The sequence below is a fragment of the Triticum dicoccoides genome, chromosome 4B, assembly GCF_002162155.2.
Source record: "Triticum dicoccoides isolate Atlit2015 ecotype Zavitan chromosome 4B, WEW_v2.0, whole genome shotgun sequence".
Taxonomy (NCBI): domain Eukaryota; kingdom Viridiplantae; phylum Streptophyta; class Magnoliopsida; order Poales; family Poaceae; genus Triticum; species Triticum dicoccoides.
The window spans coordinates 283520345-283544898 of NC_041387.1; positions in this window are offsets into that span (position 1 = coordinate 283520345).

Sequence of the window (24554 nt, forward strand, 5' to 3'; positions counted from 1 at the left end):
TCTTACTGACAGAGTTTGTACACCAAGGTGTTTACATAAGTAGCGAATAATCACTGCTTAGATATGTTAGGTTACAAGAAAGGTTAAACGAAACAACGGAAAGGAAAGTGTAGAGTTGAACCAGTTATCGGTGTTCTCGAGTGTCTAACAACTCAGAACCCGTAGAAAATTTGAATCGGCGAGAAATAATAGTTGATGAAGAACTCATAAGAAGTTATGTAGTTCCGTGATATTCTTGAGATACCAGAGGGTAATACTCGAGGGTATAGCAGAATAGAGGTTGGATAGGTGAAATGATCTACAGAAGACAAGTACTCCCACTTGTCCGAGAAATGAAATCAAAGAAGAACAATATGGTCGGAACCATGGTTGTAAAGGCCAAATATAGATACAAGATGAATTTATCACAAGGGGATTATTACTATTACAAGAAGCTTCCATGATAAGTTCCACATCGGGTCCATGGGCATGAACACAAAGGTTCAAGGTCGACTCCCACTTCTCTAATGTACAACTTTCCATTCACTTCTCGCATTCGAAGAAGTTGTAGCATTGAAATTTTACCTGGCGAAAAGCCAATAGAGTATAACCTGCATAACTTTCGAGTTCACCCGGATTTACGGAAGACATAGAGTCAACCCATCGGGGCATATTAGGAACAAATTCCACAAACTTTAGGAATAAATAACTCAAGCTCGGAAGCAGAGCATGGTTGACAAAAAGAGGTGATACAATTTACCAAAGGCATTATGTATCCGGGGAAAGGCTCACAAGGTTACTGAATAAGAACGTTGTCGGATAAAACCCAACAAAGCACCTGGAGGTCCACAATGGATCTGACGTGAGTATCGGTACTAAACCAAAAGAAGAAAGAATGCAAGAGGCCAGGTTATAGAAACAACTGACTAATTCAAAGCTCAAATGCAAAAGAATATTTCCAAAATGGGGGATCAGACACAGAGGCTCTGATCAAAGACAAGTAAGTAGAATAGACATAGATTGATAATCAATCAAGGTTTGATTCGCCGAACACCAGCTCATGTCCGGAGTGATGTCCGAACCAAGGGGAGAATTTTAAATAGGACTGATGATCGCGAGCATTCGCAAACGAATCGAATCAAATGCTCAAAATTACGATGTTAAAGGATGCTAATGAGTATTGCTAGACAAATGGAAGTAACCATAATGCAAGTAGATAAATATTGGCAGAGCAATAATTAGAGAGGATTATCGAAAGGTCGGATGGTATTCCAAAGTATCTTGTGAATCACATGAAAAACTGCGGATGAACGGATACTCAGCAAGCGCGAGTAATTATCCGTAGGGGTATTCATGTGGCAAGGAACTTCAGGGTAGTAAGCATAAAGAATTCCCGGAACATCGAAGGATTTTTCAGGACATCTTGTAATAACAAGAGCAACAAGGGATGAAGGTATGAACGACAACATAGGTAGTTACGCATAAGGATTTTTCGGTGGTAGGGATTGCAACGACGAAGGGTACAAGGGTCTCGAAAACGTATCGGAGAGTATCTTCAGAATCTTCTAGTGCACCAAGCCATCATCTGGAATGAAGGGGCTCTCTGGGAGAAGTATTTACGAGAACCTAGAGTTATAGTTTGCAAAACCATTTAACCCGAATAGAAGAGAGATCAGATTCCCAGAGTATAGACGAGGAATAAAAGATCCTAATACCACCCGATGGCGACGTGGACCCGTAAGCCACACAGCCATGTTAGTAAAACCATTTTTCAAAGACTAGACTCAACTTCGGCCAAGGAGTTGGAAAGGGGGATCCTACAGGTAGTTGGCTCTGATACCAACTTGTGACGCCCCCGATTCAATCGTACACTAATCATACACGCAAACGTGTACGATCAAGATCAGGGACTCCCAGGAAGATATCACAACACAACTCTAAACACAAAAGAAAGACATACAAGCTTCATATTACAAGCCAGGGGCCTCGATGACTCGAATACAAAAGCTCGATACACAAGAGTCAGTGGAAGCAACAATATCTGAGTACATACATAAGTTAAACAAGGATGCCTTAAGAAGGCTAGCACAAAAGCAACACGATCGAAGAGGCAAGGCCTCCTGCCTGGGACCTCCTAACTACTCCTGGTCTTCGGCGGTCTCCACGTAGTAGCATCTATCGGCGATGGCATCTGGCTCCAGGGATCCACCATCTGGTTGCATCAACCAGAAAGAAGAAAGAAGGGGGAAAAGGGGTAGCAAAGCAACCGTGAGTACTCATCCAAAGTACTCGCAAGCATCAGATCTATACTAAGTATACACTGGTATCAAATGGAAGGTTTGTATCTGTGGACTGAACTGCAGAATGTCAGAATAGAGGGGGCCTATTGAAGACTAGCATCTTCAAGCAGCTCCAAGCATCTTGCAGCATGTAGAAGAGTAAAGAATAGCAGTTTAATATTTAACAAACATGTTGTAACATTAATGCCCAGAGATCCTTCCTCGACTCCCTGCGAGAAAGCAATCCCAGAGCCACATATCTCAAGTATCCATTTGTAGTTGTATAATATCAGGATATAAGTCTGAACGCCCATTACCGTGGACACGGTATTCGAATATATATCTTCCCTGCAGGGGTGCACCATGTTACCCAACACGCTCGATCACTCTGGCCGGACACACCTTTCTGGGGTCAATGCCCGCCCTCGGAAGATCAACACGTCGCAGCCCTACCTAGGCTCAGTAGAGAGGTCCCCGCCGGTTTACATCCTAAGAACTCCGGGATCTTGGGCCCATCGCCCACAACACTCCGGGTCGTTGCGAGCAGGGTGGATACCAGCACCGCCTCGGACGACCAGCATGATCCGACCATGCCGCACTGCTGAACTGGACGTCTGACAAAGCTTCGGCTGATACTGCGACGTCGAGACCCATATCTATTCTCGCGTGGTTAGTGCGTAAAGGCTAGAGGCCAACTCAGAACAAATACCCAAACCATAGTGTATTATTTACTTGCGGAGACGAGCAGAGACTCACGATCGAAAGTGACCCCGTCGCCCCGTCTCGTGGACTTACGACAAGGGCCTAGAATGCCCGGTCGTGCCACGTAACCATCTTGCAGGTGCGCTTCGGGCCCGCCCGACTTTCCCAAAGGTCTCAAGTAAAGTCAAGGTAACTGTGTGTCCAGACATCAAGGGGAAAACCCGAGGAATCACCCCGGTGGATTCCACTCAATGTAATCATCAAGGTGAACATAAGAGGGACCACCCTCGAGGTTCACACTTGAGGTGTTGAACGACAGAGCCGTATCGGGAATGGTGAAAGAGGAAATCACCCTCGATGACCACGACCGAGTAGCTACACTACAAAATTATCATCAGGAGTGCGTTATGAGGGATCACCCTCGGCACTCGACAGTAGCTCTACAAAGTCGAGCAACTAAAGGGGCGTGATGTGGTGTGAGGTGTCGGGCTCTGGTCGTCGATCACGTCGATCGAGGCGTCGATGATGAAGCAGGGGCAACAAGGACAAGTGGGGGTCACTGATGGATCACTAGCCAACCTATACTAAGCATTTAGGATAATTAGGTAGGTAACAATAAGAAGGTACAAAAGCAGGCTATGCATCAGAATAGGAGCAAACAATAACAGTAGCAAAATCTAATGCAAGCATGAGAGTATAGAATGGGTGATATCGGGATGATCAAAGGGGGGGCTTGCCTGGTTTCTCAGACGAGAAGGACATTCGTCGTCGATGTAGTCGATCACAGGGGCATCAGCAGCGGTCTCGGGGTCTACCGGAGAGAAGAGGGGGAAGAAACAGTAAATACACGCAAACATATGCATAACAAGACAAAAAGCGGGGCTAGAGGTGTTCTAACGCAGCGCTAGGTGATACTGGCGAAGGAGGAAATATCCGGGAAAGTATTCCCGGTTCCGGACGTCTGTCAGACAGATGAACCGGAGGGGAAAAGTTGCATGTTTGCTATGATAGGGACGTGTGGCGGGTGAACGGACCGCGTATTCGGATTCGTCTCGTCGTTCTAAGCAACTTTCATGTATAAAACATTTTCATCCAAGTTACGATTAATTTTTATGAATTTTCAAATATTTATTGTTTTATGAAATTTCCTGGAATTAATAATAATTCGAGTCGACCAAGTCAAAATGACTGGTTAAAAGGGGCGGGTGTGGCCCACATGTCATAGGCAGCACCTAAACTATTCTTAATTAGATTAATTAGCATGGGGGCCACTAGTCATAGGTTAGCAACTAACCTAAACAATATTTAACGTAACTAATTGATGATTAGAGCTAATCTAATTTGGGCTAGCCCCTTGTGGTAGTGGCCCAGCCGTGCCACTGTGTGGATGTGCATCACGCACAAGCAAACACATGCACATGGCCATGGCCGTGGCATGGCCAGGATGCGGCAAGAGTGGCGCCGGGGCCGCAGCTAGCAAGTACGGGCCGCGGTGAGCGGCGGCGCTAGTGGGAAGCAGTGGTGACATCAGCAATGAGAATCGGTAGCTAGGAGCAGCAGGCAATAGCAGCGGCAAGCTGTAGCACAACAACATTCAGCGGTAGCAAGCATCGGCAACAATAGCAGAGGAGCAGCAGCCAAAGCAGCGTAGCAGCAGAAGCAGCAAGCAGAGCAACGAAGCAATGAGCAGCCGCCGCGGTTGACGAGCAGCAACAAGCCGTGGTTAGGCTACGCGCGGGCGCGCACAGCAGCGGTAGCAACAACGCAGGAGCAGCAGCCACACGCACACACGTACACGTACGCAGGGGTTCGGGCACGACGGTGATGGCGGCCTACGGTGTTCAAATCGAAGGGGAGGAAGGGGATTTCAGCGGAGGGCCTCACTTCGAGCGCGAGGCGTGGATGGGGAGGCTGGCCGGGGAGGTCGTGGTGGTGTAGATCGATGGCGACGACGACGAGGCAGTGGCGGCCGAGGCGGGGAAGACGACAATGGCGATGGCTTTGCAGTGCCCCAGCTTGAAGCGGCACCCAGAACGGACCAAGACGACCGTGGAGGACCTTCTAGACGTGCTCCTGAGTGACGGTGTCGACGTTGGCCGCGGTAACGATAGCGAAGAGCTCAATCACCGTGGAGCTTATGAGCTCGAATTAGAGAGGAAGAGGAGGGGCCGATGGGGGAGAGAGGGGGGAGAGGATGACGGCGTGCTAGGGTTTCGACCCGGGGCAACGGGGGAGGCTTATAAGCGGAGTCGGCTGGGTGATGGCCGCCACGGTGCCGTTGGCAGCGGCCGATGGCCGCCACGCCCCCCTGTCCTCTGTAGCGTGAGGAGGGGATGGGTGAGGTGACTGGGCTGGCCTGTTTGCTAGACGGGCCATAATGCCCAGTAGAATAGGCCTTTTACCTTTTTGTTTTTCTGTTTTATTTATTTATTTACTACTTTGCATTTTATTTGAGCCACTAGAAGAGTTTTGTTTAATAGAAAACTTGGCACAAAAATGCAAGGCAGTAACCTGGGTTGGTACAAAAAAAAGTTCCAAGCAATTGGGAGTGTTCAATTATTTTTAGAAATTGAAATGCTCAAATAATTGGCTGATGGTCCACTGAATAAAATTCCAGAGGCACTATGGGAATCCAAAAGAGGTTGTTTCAAACATGACAAATAACCACAGATTATTTGCCACACATTGAACATTTTAGATTTTATGTTTGAGAACTTTGTTTTGACTTTAATTCAAATTTGAATTTGGACGGGATTCGAACCAACACGAACTTAACAATAGTAATCATGATGACGTTGCATCATTAGCAGGGAATTACTGTAGCTTAATTATCCTGGCGTAACAAAGGGTGTCCATGTTGATGAATCTAAAATTGAAGCAATTAAAACTTGGCCCCAACCAACCAATTTCCGACAAGTGCGTAGCTTTCTTGATCTTGCGGGTTTTTATCGTTGCTTTGTGAAAGATTTTAGCACTATTGCCGCTCCTTTGCATGCCTTGAGTAAGAAGAATGCTCCTTTTGTTTGGGGATCTTTGCAATCCACCGCTTTTGATGAGCTCAAGTCTTTGCTTGCTCATGCTCCGATTCTTGCTTTACCCAACTTTGAGAAAACTTTTGAGGTTCATTGTGATGCAAGTGGTACCGGAATTGGCGGAGTTTTGATGCAAGAAAAACGAGCCATTGCATATTTTAGTGAAAAACTCTCCGGTGCTCAACTTAACTATCCCATCTATGACAAAGAATTGTATGCTTTAGTGCGTATGCTACATGTTTGGGAACATTATCTTAGACCTCATGAGTTTGTCATACATACCGATCATGAAACGCTTAAGTACTTAAAAGGTCAAACTAAGTTGAACAAGCGTCATGCCAAATGGAGTGACTTTATTGAATGTTTCCCCTATGTGATCAAGTTCATTAAGGGTAAGGAAAATGTAGTTGCGGATGCACTTTCACGCATATGCACGCTTGTCACTAAACTTGAGTTCAATGTTATTGGTTTTGAGCACATAAAAGACTTGTATGCTAATGACCCATCTTTTGCTAGTCATTATGCTAAGTGTTTAATGCATACATCTTGGGAACAATATTACATAAATGATGATTATCTTATGAGAGCTAACAAACTTTGCATTCACGAGTCTTCTCTTCATTTGCTCCTTTTGCAAGAGGCTCATGGAGGCGGACTCATGGGACATTTTGGACGCGACAAGACATTTGCCACGCTCTCCAAGAACTACTTTTGTCCCAAGATATTCCGCGACGTCTCACGCTTCACCAATCGATGCTCTACATGTCGCAAAGCGAAGTCTAAAGCTCAATCCAATGGTCTTTACATGCCTCTTCCTATTCCTTATCAACCTTGGGAAGACATTAGCATGGATTTTGTACTTGGTTTGCCTAGAACTCAAAATGGAAAGGATTCTGTGTTTGTTGTTGTGGACTGATTTTCTAAGATGGCACATTTCATTCCTTGCAATAAGATAGACGATGCTTCACACGTTGCGAATCTCTTTTGTAGGGAAATATTGCGACTCCATGGAGTACCAAAGACAATCGTCTCTGACCGTGACGTCAAGTTCTTGAGTTACTTTTGGAAGACGCTATGCGCCAAGCTCGGAATCAAGCTCTTGTTCTCATCCGCATACCATCCTCAAACCGACGGCCAAACGGAGGTGACGAACCATACGCTCTCCACTCTACTTCGCGTGTTGATCAAGATGCACATCAAGGAGTGGGAGGCGTGTCTACCCATCACCAAGTATGCCTACAACCATGCAAGACATTCGACTACCGGCAAGTCCCACTTCGAGGTCGTCTATGGTTTCAACCCGTTGTCCCCTTTGGACATTCTACCTCTTGCTCTACAAGAGCGCACCAACCTCGACGCAAGTGCACGCGCAAGCTATATCAAGAAGATGCATGAGGATGCAAGGCACACCATCGAGCGCCAAGTACAACGACTAGCGATAAAGCTCAACGCCATCAAGCAACCCATGATCTTCAACATTGGCGATCTCGTGTGACTACACCTTCGCAAGGACCGCTTCCCCAACGAATGCAAGTCCAAACTGCTACCTCGAGCCGATGGACCCTTCAAGGTACTAGCACGCTACAATAACAACGCCTACAAGATCGACCTCCCACGAGACAAGTACATCGTGAGCGACATCTTCAACGTCAAAGACCTCGCGCTATACCATGGTGATGAAACTTTCGATCCGAGGTTGGATCTTTCACAAGGGGGGCAGGGGAGATGATGCGGAGCATCCCTCGCTCATCCCCATGGACGTACCTACATCTCCCTCAACACCACTTGGACCCATGACAAGCGCTCGAGCAAAGGCTATTGAAGATAAGGTGAACTCGCTCCTCTCCGAACTCCCTCTCTCTACTCAAGAGACATGGCTACTACCTCATGCGGAGACTCTGTGTGTGATCAGGTACTTGGAGGAGAGCCACGGACCAGCTACACTCAATGGCCAAGATTGCAAGGACACCAAGCATGAAGATCAAGAGGAAGGACTGCTTTGGAAGCTATAGGACCCGGACGACCGGCCAGGCACGGACGTCCAACCCCTGGAGAATGCTACAGCCGAGAGGAGAGAGGCAGGCCAGAGCTACAGGCCTTGAACGACCGGCCCAGCCCAGACGACCAGCCACTCCCAGGCTCCGGACGACAGATCCCTTATGGACGACCATGCCAGCGACCACAGAACAAAAATTACGGAAATCCGAAGGCGTCCGGACGACCGTGCCAGCGACCACAGAACAGAATCTGCGGACATCCGAAGAACCCCGGACGTCCAGGACCCCGTGATGAGGACATCAATACCATTGTTACATCCACAGCCCCTGCTGCTATACATATTGGACCAATTACTAGAGCTAGCGCACGCCAACTAAATTACCAGGTAGTTTCGTTTCTTGGTAATAATTCTAATGTTCATGAGAATATGATGCTGCCTAAATTGGATACATTTGTTTTGCTTACAAATGAAGGGCCTAGCTTGGAGAAGGATGAACATTGGAGCAAGAACAAGCATGGAGATGATGGCATGCGCAAGGGGAACAAGAACGGAGTTCAAGTGATGATTTCAGGGCTTTGAAGCCACCATAATGAGTGCATGAATCCTTGGACGAAATATACAAGATGCCACTTCATAAATTTCGTCCAGAGGCTATTCTAGGTGTTGCGTCACCTTTTTATTCTGGCAGGCCCATGTAATTTCGAAATACATAAGTATAGGCTATGTTTAGAGTCCGTATGTGTGGGAAAACAATAGATAGGGTTGGTTTCGGACCCCTCCACCAAGGGCCACAAAATCCCCCCCCCTCTTCCTCCATATATACAGCCTTTAGGGCACCGTTTAGATTAAAGTTCGCCATAGCTGCAACTTCGCGTACTTTGTTTGTGTTCAACGACCAGAAAATGGCGTCATAGAACCCCACCTTGATCAATAAAGCTTTCCTCTTATATTCGCAATATCCAGATTACAATCTTTGTTTCTTGCTTGTTCTTCATTTGCCTGCAGGAAACATACCTTCATGGTCTGGTTGATCGTGCTCCGGCATGGTCAATAATCTCTCGGAGTTGGTTTAGCGATTGCTAAGGCGCGACGGCCTCGCACGTTCATAGTCGAATCGTCAAAGTCGACTTCCTCCAAAACGATAGACACCATCTCATCGAAAGAAGGGACACCTTTGCCTCTATCAAGTGGTATCAGATGTCCAGGTTGCTCGTTGAGATTTTACAGTTTTTCGTAGTTTAGATCGAGTCTGTTCTTCATACCTACAGTGCACGCAAAAGCCAAAAAAAATTAGGGTTAGGTCATCATATCCGAACCAGTCTGAGCCTTTGCATAGTCTTTTCAGTCTTTTGCTTTGTTGAATTTGTGGTTGCATCATCGTGTCGAGTTGCTGGTCTTAGTGTCTAGTCCTTTAGAGTTTCGAGTTCTGTTCACAAGTTGTCACGCCGCCGCCGCATCATCATCATCACCGCTGCCACATACCACCATCGTCATCACCGCTGCCATATACCACCATCGTCATCACCACTGCCATATACCACCATTGTCATCACCGCTGCCATATACCATATATTCACCGCCATCATGATAATCCAAGTCCACCTCCATCTGTGATTCGCTACCAGTCCGTGTTCCACCGCCCTACATATATCCGCCACAAGTCCGAGTTTCCACCAGATTCATCTCCGCCACCAGTCCTAGTCTGAGTCCAGTATTTGTTGGTTTGATTTCGATTTCCATATCATGCCATACTCTGAGTCGTGACCAAGTCGGACTTCCCAACATCAGTGCCACCTGTACAAGAAAAATAGTTCCAGTTTCAAAAATAGTTCCAAGTCTGGAAAATTCTGGCTAGGCAATTTTTAGACCATTTGTAGACTTTTTCGAAAAAAATTGTTGCGGCGCAAAAAAAAGAGGAAAAATAAGTGCAAAAAAGAGAAAAAATCAGAGTGTGCTCCTCCCTTGATTACGTGTCGCGCCGTGATCTTGTTAGTGTTCTAGGCTCACGTTTCTAGCACAGTCTAGCCTAGGATGAGCACAGTACCGTCGTTGAGCGTTTATTCAACTTTTCATGTCTGAATTGATTATTGCTGACCTTTTTGCTACCATATTATAAGCCTTCCCAGCTCCACATACATCTACATCGTGCGTTTGACTCTCCCTGGTAATCGCTCTATCCAAGCCTTGAGAGTTTTGGCTACAACGGTTGCAGATCACCGCCTGCTGCTGGGTAAGAACTGGTAAGAATTTGAGTTTTGCTTGACGGATTTGTGACACCCACCACCACCACTTGTTAGTAGTCTGTAGGATCATATTCTTGTGTGTTTCTATTGCTGCTAACCATGCCAGGATCACAAGCCGATGAGATTGACTGGGAGAACTTAACGAACAAGGAGCTTCATGATAAGTTTCAGCAAATGATGACTGAACAGGTGCAAGATGTGTTGAACAATTTTGAAGAGGCCATGGAGAAGATCACTGGCCTTGAGAAGACATTCGAAACAAAGCTCGATAACAGATTTAATGAACTGCTTGCGCGTCTTCCACCACTGGCTGCACCTGCCGCACCTCTGCAACAACAACAACTACTACTACCTCCACGTCGCGAAACAGCCCTCCGCCGAGCGAGCCGTGTCCTTCTTCAGCCTGGCCAAACTGTTGGTGCTGCTGTTGGTATTTATGTGGCTCCTGCTGCTAATGCGGAGGATGATTATGCGGGAGATTACGAGGATGAGGTTGATCAAAATCAGAACTATGTGCAACCACCAGCACCACAACCACCAGGTCGTACACATGCAAATAATCACAATGGTAGGGCTCTCCCTCAGGTACGAGATCATGACCATCTTCCTAAACTAAAATTGAATATTCCACCATTTGAGGGTAGATATGTTCCTGATATATATATCTTACTTGGGAGTTAGAAACTGAACAATGATTTACATGTTTACAATATCCTGAAGAGAGACGGGTTGCTGCTGTTTGTGCTTTCACTAGTTTTGCATGTGTATGGTGGTATGAACATTGTAGATTATATCCTATTCCTACTACTTGGGCTGCTTTGAAAACTGCTATGCGTACTCGTTGGGTTACACCATATTATCAATGTGAATTGCTTCAAAAATTGCAGCGCTTAAGACAAGGGAAAAATTCTATTGAAGAATATTATCAGGAATTACAAACTGGCATGATTAGATGTGGTATTGTTGAGGAGAATGAAGCTATGCTTGCACGTTTTATGGGTGGATTAAATACGGAGATTCAGACCATTCTAGAGTATAAGGAGTATACTAATATCACTTGTTTATTCCATCTTGCTTGTAAAGCTGAACGTGAAGTGCAGGATCGACAAGCATTGGCGCGAACTAACTTTTCTGCAGGCCGACCTTCATCATGGACACCGCGTGCATCTTCTACTTCAACTGCACCAGCACCTCCATCAGGTGCCACCTCCAGCCATGATACAAGAAAGCAGGCACAACCACCATTATCTGCCAAGAGCGCACCTGTCGGGTCTGCACATAGTTCTTCTTCTTCGATGGCATCAAGAGGGCACAAAAGTGATATTATTTGTCGTCGTTGTAAGGGAAGAGGTGATTATGCGAGAGAATGAAAATATCAGCGTGTGATGATTGCTACTGAGGATGGTGGGTATGAGTCCGCTAGTGACTATGATGAGGAGACTTTGGCTCTTATTACACGTGAAGAACATGGTGGAGATGATTCTGATCGTGAGACGCAATACATGGCTCCTGATGACACTGACAGGTATGAATGTTTAGTTGATCAACGTGTTTTGAGTGTGCAGGTCACACAAGCTGAGCAAAATCAGAGGCAGAATTTGTTCCATACAAAGGGAGTTGTGAAGGAACGTTCTATGCGTGTCATCATAGATGGAGGGAGCTGCAATAACTTGGCTAGCATGGAGATGGTGGAGAAGCTATCTCTCACCACAAGACCACATCCACATCCTTACTACATCCAATGGTTCAACAACAGCGGCAAGGTTAAGGTAACACGTATTGTTCGTGTGCATTTTAGTATCTCTACATATGATGATTATGTTGAGTGTGATGTGGTACCTATGCAAGCATGTTCCTTATTACTTGGTTGACCATGGCAATTTGATAAAAATTCTGTACACCATGGTAGAAACAATCAGTATACTCTTGTTCACAAGGATAAAAATATTACTTTGCTTCCTATGACTCCTGATTCCATTTTGAAAGATGATATTAATAGAGCTAATAAAGCAAAACAGGAGAAAAATAAGAGTGAAAATCAGAGTGTGGCAAAAGAATTTGAGCAACAAATGAAGCCTAATAGTAAACCATCTAGTGTTGCTTCTGAAATTAAATTGAAAAGTGCATGTTTACTTGCCACTAAATCTGATATTGATGAGCTAGATTTAAGCAAATATGTTTGCTATGCTTTTGTGTGTAAAGAGGCATTATTTTCATTCGAGGACGTGCCTTCCTCTTTGCCTCCTGCTGTCACTAACATTTTGCAGGAGTTCGCTGACGTCTTTCCACAAGACGTGCCACCGGGATTACCTCCCATTCGAGGGATTGAGCATCAGATTGACTTAATTCCCGGTGCATCATTACCCAACCGTGCACCATACCATACCAATCCAGAGGAGACGAAGGAGATTATGCATCAAGTACAGGAGCTGCTCGACAAAGGTTATATACGCGAATCCCTTAGTCCTTGTGTTGTTCCTATTATTCTAGTGCCAAAAAAGGATGGTACATCACGTATGTGTGTTGATTGTAGAGGCATTAATAATATTACTATTCATTATCTTCATCCTATTCCTAGGCTAGATGATATGCTTGATGAATTGAGTGGCTCTACAATATTCTCCAAAGTTGATTTGCATAGTGGATACCATCAAATTCGTATGAAATTGGGAGATGAATGGAAAACAACATTTAAAACTAAGTTTGGATTATATGAGTGGTTAGTCATGCCTTTTGGGTTAACTAATGCACCTAGTACTTTCATGAGATTAATGAACGAAGTTTTACATGCTTTCATTGGACGATTTGTGGTAGTTTACTTTGATGACATATTGATTTATAGAAGATCTTTGGAAGAACATTTGGAACATTTACGTGTTGTTTTTATTGCTCTACGTGATGCACGTTTGTTTGGTAACCTTGGGAAGTGCACCTTTTGCAATGACCGAGTATCTTTTCTTGGCTATGTTGTTACTCCACAGGGAATTGAAGTTGACAAAGCCAAGATTGAAGCTATTGAGAGTTGGCCGCAGCCCAAAACGGTCACATAAGTGAGGAGTTTTCTTGGCCTCACGGGATACTATAGGCGTTTTGTGAGAGATTTCAGCACCATTGCTGCACCTCTCAATGAGCTTATAAAGAATGATGTGCCTTTTCTTTGGGTACCGCACAGGAAGAAGCCTTCACGGTATTGAAAGATAAGTTGACACATGCTCCTTTACTCAAACTTCCTGATTTTAATAAGACTTTTGAGCTTGAATGTGATTCTAGTGGAATTGGATTAGGAGGTGTGTTATTACAAGATGGCAAACTTGTTGCATACTTTTCTGAAAAATTGAGTGGGCCTAGTTTGAATTATTCTACTTATGATAAAGAATTATATGCTCTTGTTTGGACTTTAGAAACATGGCAACATTATTTATGGCGCAAAGAATTTGTTGTACACTCTGATCATGAATCTTTGAAACATATTAAAAGTCAAGCTAAACTGAATCATAGACATGCTAAATGGGTTGAATTCATTGAGACGTTTCCTTATTTCATTAAACACAAGAAGGAAAAAGAAAATGTTATTGCTGATGCATTGTCTCGTCGCTATACTATGCTTTCACAACTTCATTTCAAAATATTTGGTTTGGAGACCATCAAAGATCAATATGTGCATGATGCTGATTTTAAAGATGTAATGCAGAATTGTAAGGAAGGAAGAATGTGGAACAAGTTCATCGTTAATGATGGATTTGTTTTCCGTGCTAACAAGCTATGCATTCCAGCTAGCTCCTTTCGTCTTTTGTTGTTGCAGGAGGCGCATGGAGGAGGATTAATGGGACACTTTGGCATGAAGAAGACGGAGGACATACTTGCTACACATTTCTTTGGCCAAAGATGAGACGGGATGTTGACCGTTTTATTGCTCGCTTCACTACATGTCAAAAAGCTAAGTCACGACTCAATCCTCATGGTTTATATATGCCTTTGCCTGTACCTAGTGTTCCTTGAGAGGATATATCCATGGACTTTGTTTTAGGTTTACCTCGAACAAAGAAGGGGAGGGATAGCATATTTGTTGTCGTGGATAGATTCTCGAAAATGGCACACTTTATACCATGTCATAAAAGCGATGATGCTGTTAATGTTGCTAATTTGTTCTTTCGTGAAATTATTCGCTTGCATGGTGTGCCAAAATAATATTGTTTCCGATCGTGATACTAAATTTCTTAGCCACTTTTGGAGATGTTTATGGGCTAAGTTGGGGACTAAACTGCTTTTTAGTACTACTTGTCACCCCAAACTGATGGACAAACTGAAGTAGTCAATAGAACATTGTCTACTATGCTTAGGGCTATTTTGAAGAATAATAAGAAAATGTGGGAGGAATGCTTTCCTCATATTGAATTTGCTTATAATCATTCATTGCATTCTACTACTGAGATGTACCCTTTTGAAGTTGATGAGGACATGACTACCTTGGATATGACCAAAAATATTGTATATATGCATATTTGTCAGGTGATTTCTAGTGCAAACTATTCAATAATCTATTTATGTTATCCAGAACAAAAATACTTCACACACTTACTACCTTGGATATGACCAAAAATATTGCATATATGCATATTTGTCAGGTGATTTCTAGTGCAAACTATTCAATAATCTATTTATGTTATCCAGAACAAAAACACTTCACACACTTTTGTGTTTTGTCTAATTGCAGGTGGATGGGACATTTGTACAATCCACATATGAAGATAAGGAAGAAAGAGATGTTTATTTGCTGTCCAAAAAGTTCTCTCACCTCACTTTTGGCCCAAGAGAAGATAGAGTCCAAGTCTCTCACGTTCTGGATTCAGATTCGGACTGCACAGATACACCTGACTCAAAACGCACACAAGTTTTTCATACGGACTCCGAATTGGGTGATTCTTTTTTTGTTGGAAACTAGATTTCGTGCACTTTCCAACCCAATTGGAATCACCTTCAAATTCGTCCGGAGCGTTGAGTTGTGGACGAAAAAATCTGATGCTGCAGCAGAATCCGAGTCAAACTACAAGTCCAAAGGTGTTACATCACCTCCACTTGGGCCCATTGGCCTTGTATGACCTAGATTTAGTTTTAGGCTGCCTTGGGACGTCCTCCCACCTCCTTGGCCGCCACCCCTTGCTCCTATATAAGTAGATCCATCTAGTAGCTTTTCCTTGGAATTTGTTTAGTTAAAAGTTAGCCATTGCAACTTCGTGTACTTCGTTTGTGTCCAACGACCAGACCAAGACCGCTTACGGATCCCCACCATTATCAATACCTCATATATATTTGCAATATTCAGATTGCTTTATCATATTCTTGCTCGTTCTTCGATTGCTTGCAGGAATAGACCTTCGTGGTCAGGCTGACCGTGCTTCCGGCATCGTCAGTAACCTCAGGAGATTGGTTTAGCGATTGCTAAGGCGCAACGTCGTGCACGTTTGTAGTCGGATCGTCAAAGTCGTCTCCACCAAATCGATAGTTATCATCTCATCGAAAGATCGGGACACCCTTGCCTCTATCAGAAGTTGTGTATGGTTTCCTACCTCGTGCACCTATTGATTTGTTGCCTCTTCCATATTCGGAGAAGGTTAATTTTGATGCTAAACAACATGTTGAATTGATTTTAAAAATGCATGAGTTAACTAAGGAAAACATTGAGCGTATGAATGCTAAATATAAACTTGCTGGAGATAAGGGTAGAAAACATGTTGTGTTTGCACCTGGAGATCCTGTTTGGTTACATTTGCGTAAGGATAGATTTCCTGATTTGCGCAAATCAAAGCTAATGCCACGTGCTGATGGTCCCTTTAAGGTGTTAGAGAAAATAAATGATAATGCATATAAACTTGAGCTGCCTGCAGATTTTGGGGTTAGTCCCACTTTTAACATTGCAGATTTGAAGCCTTATTTGGGTGAGGAAGATGAACTTCCGTCGAGGACGACTTCATTTCAAGAAGGGGAGGATGATGAGGACATCAATACCATTGTTACATTCACAGCCCCTGCTACTATGCATACTGGACCAATTATTAGAGCTCGCGCACGCCAACTAAATTACCAGGTACTTTTGTTTCTTGGTAATGATTCTAATGTTCATGAGAATATGATGCTGCCTAAATTGGATACATTTGTTTTGCTTACAAATGAAGGGAAAACTTGGAGAAGGATGAACATTGGAGTAAGAACATACATGGAGATGATGGCATGCGCAAGGGGGACAAGAACGGAGTTACAAGTGATGATTTCAGGGCTTTGAAGCCACCATAACGAGTGCATGAAGCCTTGGACGAAATATACAAGATGCCACTTCATAAATTTTGTCCAGAGGCTATTCTAGGTGCTGTGTCACCTTTTATTGGGCCAGGCCCATGTAATTTCGAAATACATAAGTATAGGCTATTTTTAGAGTCCGTATGTGTGGGGAAACAAGAGATAGGGTTGGTTTCGGACCCCTCCACCAAGGGCCACGAAATTCCCCCCTCTTCCTCCATATATACAGCCCTTAGGGCACCGTTTAGACTTTGGGTTTTGTTTAGATTAAAGTTCGCCATAGCTGCAACTTCGCGTACTTCATTTTTGTTCAACGACCAGACAAAGGCATCATAGAACCCCACCTTGATCAATAAAGCTTTCCTCTTATATTCGCAATATCCAGATTAGAATCTTAGTTTCTTGCTTGTTCTTCGTTTGCCTGCAGGAAACAGACCTTCGTGGTGAGGTTGATCATGCTTCGGCGTGGTCAATAACCTCTCGGAGTTGGTTTAGCGATTGCTAAGGCGCGACGTCCTCGCACGTTCGTAGTCGGATCGTCAAAGTCGACTTCCTCCAAAACGATATCCAGCATCTCATCGAAAGACGGGACACCTTTGCCTCTATCACCCCGCGAGCCTCCGGACGACCGGCACCCCACGGACGTCCGGACCCTGGCTGCATCCAGCTGCGGGCTGAGGCCCATGTACCCCTTCACTTCGCCCCTCTTTTACACTAAGACTATAATAGACCACTCCCACCTCTTAGATAGGGTTAACATTGGTTTAGCTCATTGAGATAGAGCATTGCTCATCCATACCGGATCTACTCCTCGTGAGGGACCGCACCTCTTCGGAGAAGATCCACCCGGATTAAAGACCTCCATCCGGAGAAGACAATCAAGACTTTCTCATGGAGAAGAATGGTTACTCTTGTATCGTCCCTTGTTGACTTTGGATCTCGTGTTACTTTGTGCCTCGATGATCTAGCACTTATGTGATCTATCTCGTGTCGGTTGAGTGATTCTCTTGTTTTCCCCCGTGATTTCCCTTATGTTCTTCCGCGCGTTCTTCGTGTTCCCTGTAGGGATCCTCTCCAAACGTGAAAGATCGGCTCCTAGGGTTCCGCCCTACATCAACTTGTATGCAAATGATCCTTCCTTTGCTACTCTATATGCTAAGTGTTTGACGCATACATATTGGGAACGATATTACCTCAAGGATGATTATCTTATGAGAGCTAACAAACTTTGCATTCCCGAGTCTTCTTTTCATTTGCCCCTTTTGCAAGAGGCTCATGGAGGCGGACTCATGGGACACTTTGGATGCGACAAGACATTTGCCACGCACTCCAAGAACTACTTTTGGCCCAAGATGTTCCGCGACGTCTCACAATTCACCAATCGTTGCTCTAAATGTCGCAAAGCTAAGTCTAAAGCTCAATCCCATGGTCTTTACATGCCTCTTCCTATTCCTTATCATCCTTGGGAAGACATTAGCATGGATTTTGTACTTGGTTTGCCTAGAACTCAAAATGGAAAGGATTCCGTGTTTGTTGTTGTGGACCGATTTTCTAAGATGGCACATTTCATTACATGCAACAAGATAGATGATGCTTCACATGTTGCCCATCTCTTTTGTAGGGAAATATAGCGACTTCATGGAGTACCAAAGACAATCGTCTCGGACCGCGACATCAAGTTCTTGAGTTACTTTTGGAAGACGCTATGCGCCAAGCTCAGAATCAAGCTTTTGTTCTCTTCGGCATACCATCCACAAACCGATAGCCAAATCGAGGTGACAAACCGTACACTCTCCACTCTACTTCGCGTATTGATCAAGAGGAAAATCAAGGAGTGGGAGGAGAGTCTACCCATCGCCGAGTACGCCTACAACCGCGCAAGACATTCGACTACCGGCAAGTCCCCCTTCGAGGTCGTCTACGGCTTCAACCCGTTGTCCCCATTGGACATTCTTCCTCTACCACGACAAGAGTGCACCAACATGGACGCGAGTGCCCGAGTGAACTACCTCAAGAAGATGCATGAATATACAAGGCACACCATCAAGCGCCAAGTACAACGACTCGCGACCAAGCTCAACATCAACAAGACACCCATGATATTCAACATTGGAGATCTTATGTGGCTACACCTTCGAAAGGAACACTTCCCAATGAACGCAAGTCCAAACTTCTACCACGAGCCGATGGACCCTTCAAGGTGCTTGAATGCTACAACAACAACGCCTACAAGATCGACATCCCACGTGACAAGTACTCCATGAGCGACATCTTCAACGTCAACGATCTCTCCCCGTACCATGGTGATGAGGATTTCGATCCGAGGTCGGATCTCTCCCAAGGGAGGGGAGATGATGCGGAGCTTCCTACGGTCATCCCCATGGACACTACTTCGACTAATCAAGCTCCAAGTGGACCCATGACAAGAGCTCAAGCACGTGCTATTCAATCCGAGGTTAACTCTCTCCTTGTTGAACTTCCCTTTGACCAACTTGAGACATGGCTACTATCTCAAACGGAGATGCTTTGTGTGCTTAGGTACCAAGAAAGCAACCAAGGAGAAGGTACGATGCAAAATGAACATCAGGAGCATGGAGAGGGATTTTCCCAGCACAGAGATAGGGGTACTACCGGTCAACTACCAGTCCACCGGTACTACCAGTCAACTACCGCTCAACTAACGGTCAACCTTCTGTAATCAAAATGGTACAAGGCCGGTATCGCCCTGGTTTATACCGATAACTGCTAAAAGACCGGTACTACCACCCCAACTACCGGTACTACCGCTAATCCTGATAGAGGCAAAGGTGTCCCGTCTTTCGATGAGATGATGAATATCACTTTGGTGGAAGTCGACTTTGATGATCCGACTACGAACGTGCGAGGACGTCGCGCCTTAGCAATCGCTAAACTAACTCCGAGAGGTTATTGACCACGCCGGAGCATGATCAACCTGACCACGAGGGTCTGTTTCCTGCGAGCAAACGAAGAACAAGCAAGAAACTGAGATTGCAATCTGAATATTGGGAATATAAGACGAAAGCTTTATTGATCAAGGTGGGGTTCTGTGACATCTTTGTCTGGTCGTTGAACACAAACGAATGCGCGAAGTTGCAGCTATGGTGAACTTTAATCTAAACAAAACCCAAGGGAAAAGCTACTAGATGGATCTACTTATATAGGAGCAAGGGGTGGCAGCCAAGGAGGTGGGAGGACGTCCCAAGGTAGCTTAAAACTAACCCTAGGTCGTACAAGGCTCATGGTCCCAAGTGGAGGTGATGCAACAACTTTGGACTTGTAGCTTTTCCCTTGGGATTTGTTTAGTTAAAAGTTAGCCATTGCAACTTCGTGTACTTCGTTTGTGTCCAACGACCAGACAAGGACCGCTTATGGATCCCCACCTTTATCAATATTTCATATACACTCGCAATATTTAGATTGCTTTTATCATATTCTTGCTTGTTCTTCGATTGCTTGCAGGAATAGACCTTCGTGGTCAGGTTGATTGTGCTCCAGCGTGGTCAATAATCTCTCGAAGTTGGATTAGTGATTTCTAAGGCGCAATGTCGTGCATGTTTGTAGTCGGATCGTCAAAGTCATCTTCACCAAATCGATAGTTATCATCTCATCGAAAGATCGGGACACCTTTGCCTCTATCAAGTGGTATCAGTTTTCAGGTTGCTCGGTGAGAATTTCCAGTTATCCCTAGATCTGATTTATTTTCTTACCTATTATCCAAGAAAAAGCCACAAAAAAAGTTAGATCCATTCACCCTTTGTCCTAGATAGTCTGAGCCTTTGCAATTTTCTTTTCATTGTTTGCATTATTGAATTATCGGTTGCATCGTCGTGTCGTGTTGCTGGTCTTAGTGTCTAGTTCCTTTAGAGCTTCGAGTTCTGTTCACATTAGTCACGCCGCCGCTGCATCATTATCACTTCCGCTGTCCACCATCCCATCCATCAATTTCTACCACGTGCTATGCACTATTCATTGTCATAATCATAGTTGAGGTCATTCACATCTTCGCCTGATCCAATCTGCATCTTATCTAGTTTGTCTTGGAAAGAGGGAGAAAAAAAGATAGAGAAAAAAAGAGAGAAAAAAGGAAAGAAAAAAAAGAGAAAGAGAAAGAAAAAAGTGTGAAAAAAAGATTAAAAAACAACATTCTGATCTATCTATTCTCAATCTCGTAGTTGAATTCGGATTGGATCTGTTTTGTGCATTGTTCAGTAAAACAGGCATAACTTTCTCATACGAAGTCCATTTTAAAATCCGCGAGTACTCAAATGATAGATAGCGATGAGACGCATCTAAATAGTTGCAGAAGCAAGTTTCATATTTGGCACCTTAAAATAGGCTTCTAAATAGGTCTTCTTGCCCTCCGAAGTTCACGAACATATCTTATTCCAATTTTTCAAGCCAGTTTTAGAATTTTTTGACCCCTCATATCAACTCAGAATTGAGTGATTCTTTTTGCATTGGAAAGCTTTAGTTAGTAGCATTCTTTGAAAAAATTTATCTAAAAGTTGGCTCAAACTTTTCAAGAGGAAAGTTCGAGAGAGAGTTGTTGTATATCCTGCTTGGCAGTTGTTTTTCATCATTATCTTCATGCCGTTGTGATCTTCACTTATATCTTGCTGTCCAGAGCTACTTAGTATACTTCATTGATGCTAGTTGTGCTACACCGTGACCTCATTAGTGTTCTAGGCTCGCGTCTCTAGTCCGGTCTAGCCTAGGACCAGCACAGTACCGCTGTTGAGCGTTTATTCAACATTGCATCTTTGAATTGATTATTGCTAATATTTTGCTACCATATATAGCCAACCCAGCTCCACATATTTCTACACCATGTATACGTACGTTCCCCTGGCAATCGCTTTACACAATCTCCAGAGTTACTTGACACCGCTGGTTGCTTGTCACCACCTGCCGCATGGTAAGAACTTGTAAGATATTGATATTTGCTTTACTGTGAGCACTTTACAACCACATCATAGTAGTTCATAGCAACATTATTCTCGAATTTTGTTTCTTGTTTCTACTAATCATGACAGGTTCCGGAGATAGAAGTTCTTGGACGACGGACACATCTTCACCATCACGAGAGTTGGGACAACACACACAAGCACATGGTCAGGTTATCTCTTTACCGTCATTTGAGGGTAGATTTAATCCTGCTATTTATCTAGCTTGGGACCTTGAAGTAGAACAAGTTTTTAGTCAACATGAGTTTTCTGAACTTGAGCGAGTACGAGCTGCCACTAGAGCATTTACTGGTTTTGCTTCTGTTTGGTGGAGTGTGCATTGTAAGAAAAACATTGATAACCAACCCACAACTTGGAAAGATTTGAAAGATGTAATGAGAAAACAATTTTTCCCTCCTTACTATCGTTGTGAATTGCTTCGCAAATTTGAACAATTTAAACAAGGCAACAACACTGTTCATGCTTACTACCAAGAGTTCAAATATTATATGCATCATTGTGACATAGAAGAATCTAAGGATGATACAATGAATAGATTTTTTGGTGGTTTGAACCATGGTATCCGTGCAAGATTTCACTATATTCCTCATTGCATTACTGGTATGTATGTTCGCGCTTGTACCTTTGAGAGACAGATACATGAGGATGCATTGGGTGACTACAACAACTACTGTTCCAGTTCATGCTCACCACCGCCGGTTGGTTCCTCCACCGTTACACCTACTAGAGCAGACCCAGCTCAGATTGTGAGCGCGACATCATCTCAAGTGTATGGTGCATTGTCAACGTCCGTACCTACATCAGCTACGTCTTTGCGACAAGGTAACAGTAAAGGTATTGATGATATAACTTCACATGAGAATGATGCATCCCTAGTTAACTTGAATGCATCATGTGTTGAGTTACCTGGTGATTTGAGCACATCACCTATTTTAGAGAATCTTGATACTGTCATGAATGCGTTATGTGACCAAACAACTGAAATACCAACAATTTTGAGTGCACCCATTGAATTAACTATTGATGCAAAAGAATCAATGTTTAATCATTTTGATATGACCTCTAATCTTGGTGATGATTCTGTGTCTAAGGACTTATTGCATGTTTGCTTATTTAAGCATGTTGTAGCATGTAAATTTGATGCAAGTAAGGTTTATTCACCAATGTTGGGATGGTTTAATGATGAACATTGTCAATCTTTTGAAATGAATAAGAGCTTCACTTATATGTGCAAACTGAGTTGCAATATTTTCATGCCTTCTACTTCTTGTGATAAAATTTTGGCTTTAGATTTTATGAACTATGCAAGTTACTCATCTATTCATGTGTCATATGTGCAAAAATCAAGGGAAGTAAAAATGGATGACATATACATATACAACATGTACACCTTGTCTCTTTTGTTAGCCACATATCAGATTAAGCAACGCCGAGGATGGCTTCGTTTTCAAGATGGGGAGGATGATGAGGACAAAGGTGTCCCGTCTTTCGATGAGATGATGAATATCGCTTTGGTGGAAGTCTACTTTGACGATCCGACTACGAACGTGCGAGGATGTCGCGCCTTAGCAATCGCTAAACCAACTCCGAGAGGTTATTGACCACGCCGGAGCACGATCAACCTGACCACGAGGGTCTGTTTCCTGCGAGCAAACGAAGAACAAGCAACAAACTGAGATTGCAATCTGGATATTGCGAATATAAGATGAAAGCTTTATTGATCAAGGTGGGGTTCTGTGACATCTTTGTCTGGTCGTTGAACACAAACGAAGTGAGCGAAGTTGCAGCTATGGCGAACTTTAATCTAAACAAAACCCAAGGGAAAAGTTACTAGATGGATCTACTTATACAGGAGCAAGGGGTGGCGGCCAAGGAGGTGGGAGGACATCCCAAGTTAGCTTAAAACTAACCCTACGTACAAGGCTCATGGGCCCAAGTGGAGGTGATGCAACACCTTTGGACTTCTAGTTTGACTCGGATTCTGCTACAGCGTCAGATTGTTTTGTTGATAACTCAATGTTCCGGACGGATTTTAAGGTGATTCCAATTTTGTTGGAAATAGCACAAAATCTACTTTCAACAAAAAAAAGAATCACCCAATTCGGAGTCCATATGAAAAAGTTGTTGGCAGTTTGAGTCAGGTGTGTCTGTGTAGTCCGAATCTGAATCCAGAACGTGGGAGACTTGGACTCTATCTTCTCTTGGCCCAAAAGTGACGTGAGAGGACTTTTTGAACAGCACTTAAACATCTCTTTTCCCCTTATCTTCATATGTGGATTGTACAAATGTACCATACACCTGCAACTGGAAATAACATCAAAGTTTTTGAAGTATTTTTGTCCTAGATGACATAAATAAATTATTGCATAGTTTGCATTAGAAATCACCTCACAAATACACATGTATGCAATATTTTTGATCGTATCCATGATAGTCATGTACTCATCAAATCCCCTCCGAGAACACCTCTAGGAAGCAGCACCTGAGCTCCTAGCGATACAACCGCCCACAAGACCGGTACTACCGGCCAGCCTGCACGCAGTGAGAGGGATTTCACCCCATGTACCTCCCACTTACCCCTTGGACTATATATACTTGTCACCTAGCTTCGTATTAGGGTTAGCATTGATTTAGCTCATTTGTGAGATAGAGCCTCGCTCATCCATCCGGATCTACTCCTTCGCGAGGACCGACACCTCTTCGGAGAAGATCCTTGTTGGATTCAATACCTCCTTTTGGAGAAGACCATCTTCAAGACCTCCTCACGGAGAAGAACCAGTTACCCTTTGTATCATCCCTTGTTGGATTTGGATCTTGTATTACCTCGTGCATCGATGATCTAGCGCATGTGTGACTTTTATTCTTTTTGGTTGAGTGTTTTTCCCTCGTTCGCCTGCTCGTGTTCTTCGTAGGGATCCTCTCCAAACGTGAAAGATCGACCTCTAGGGTTCTACCCTACATCAGCTTGTCATCGGGGTTGTGCATGATTAAATACTTTGTGTGATGAAGATAGAGCATAACCAGACTATATGATTTTGTAG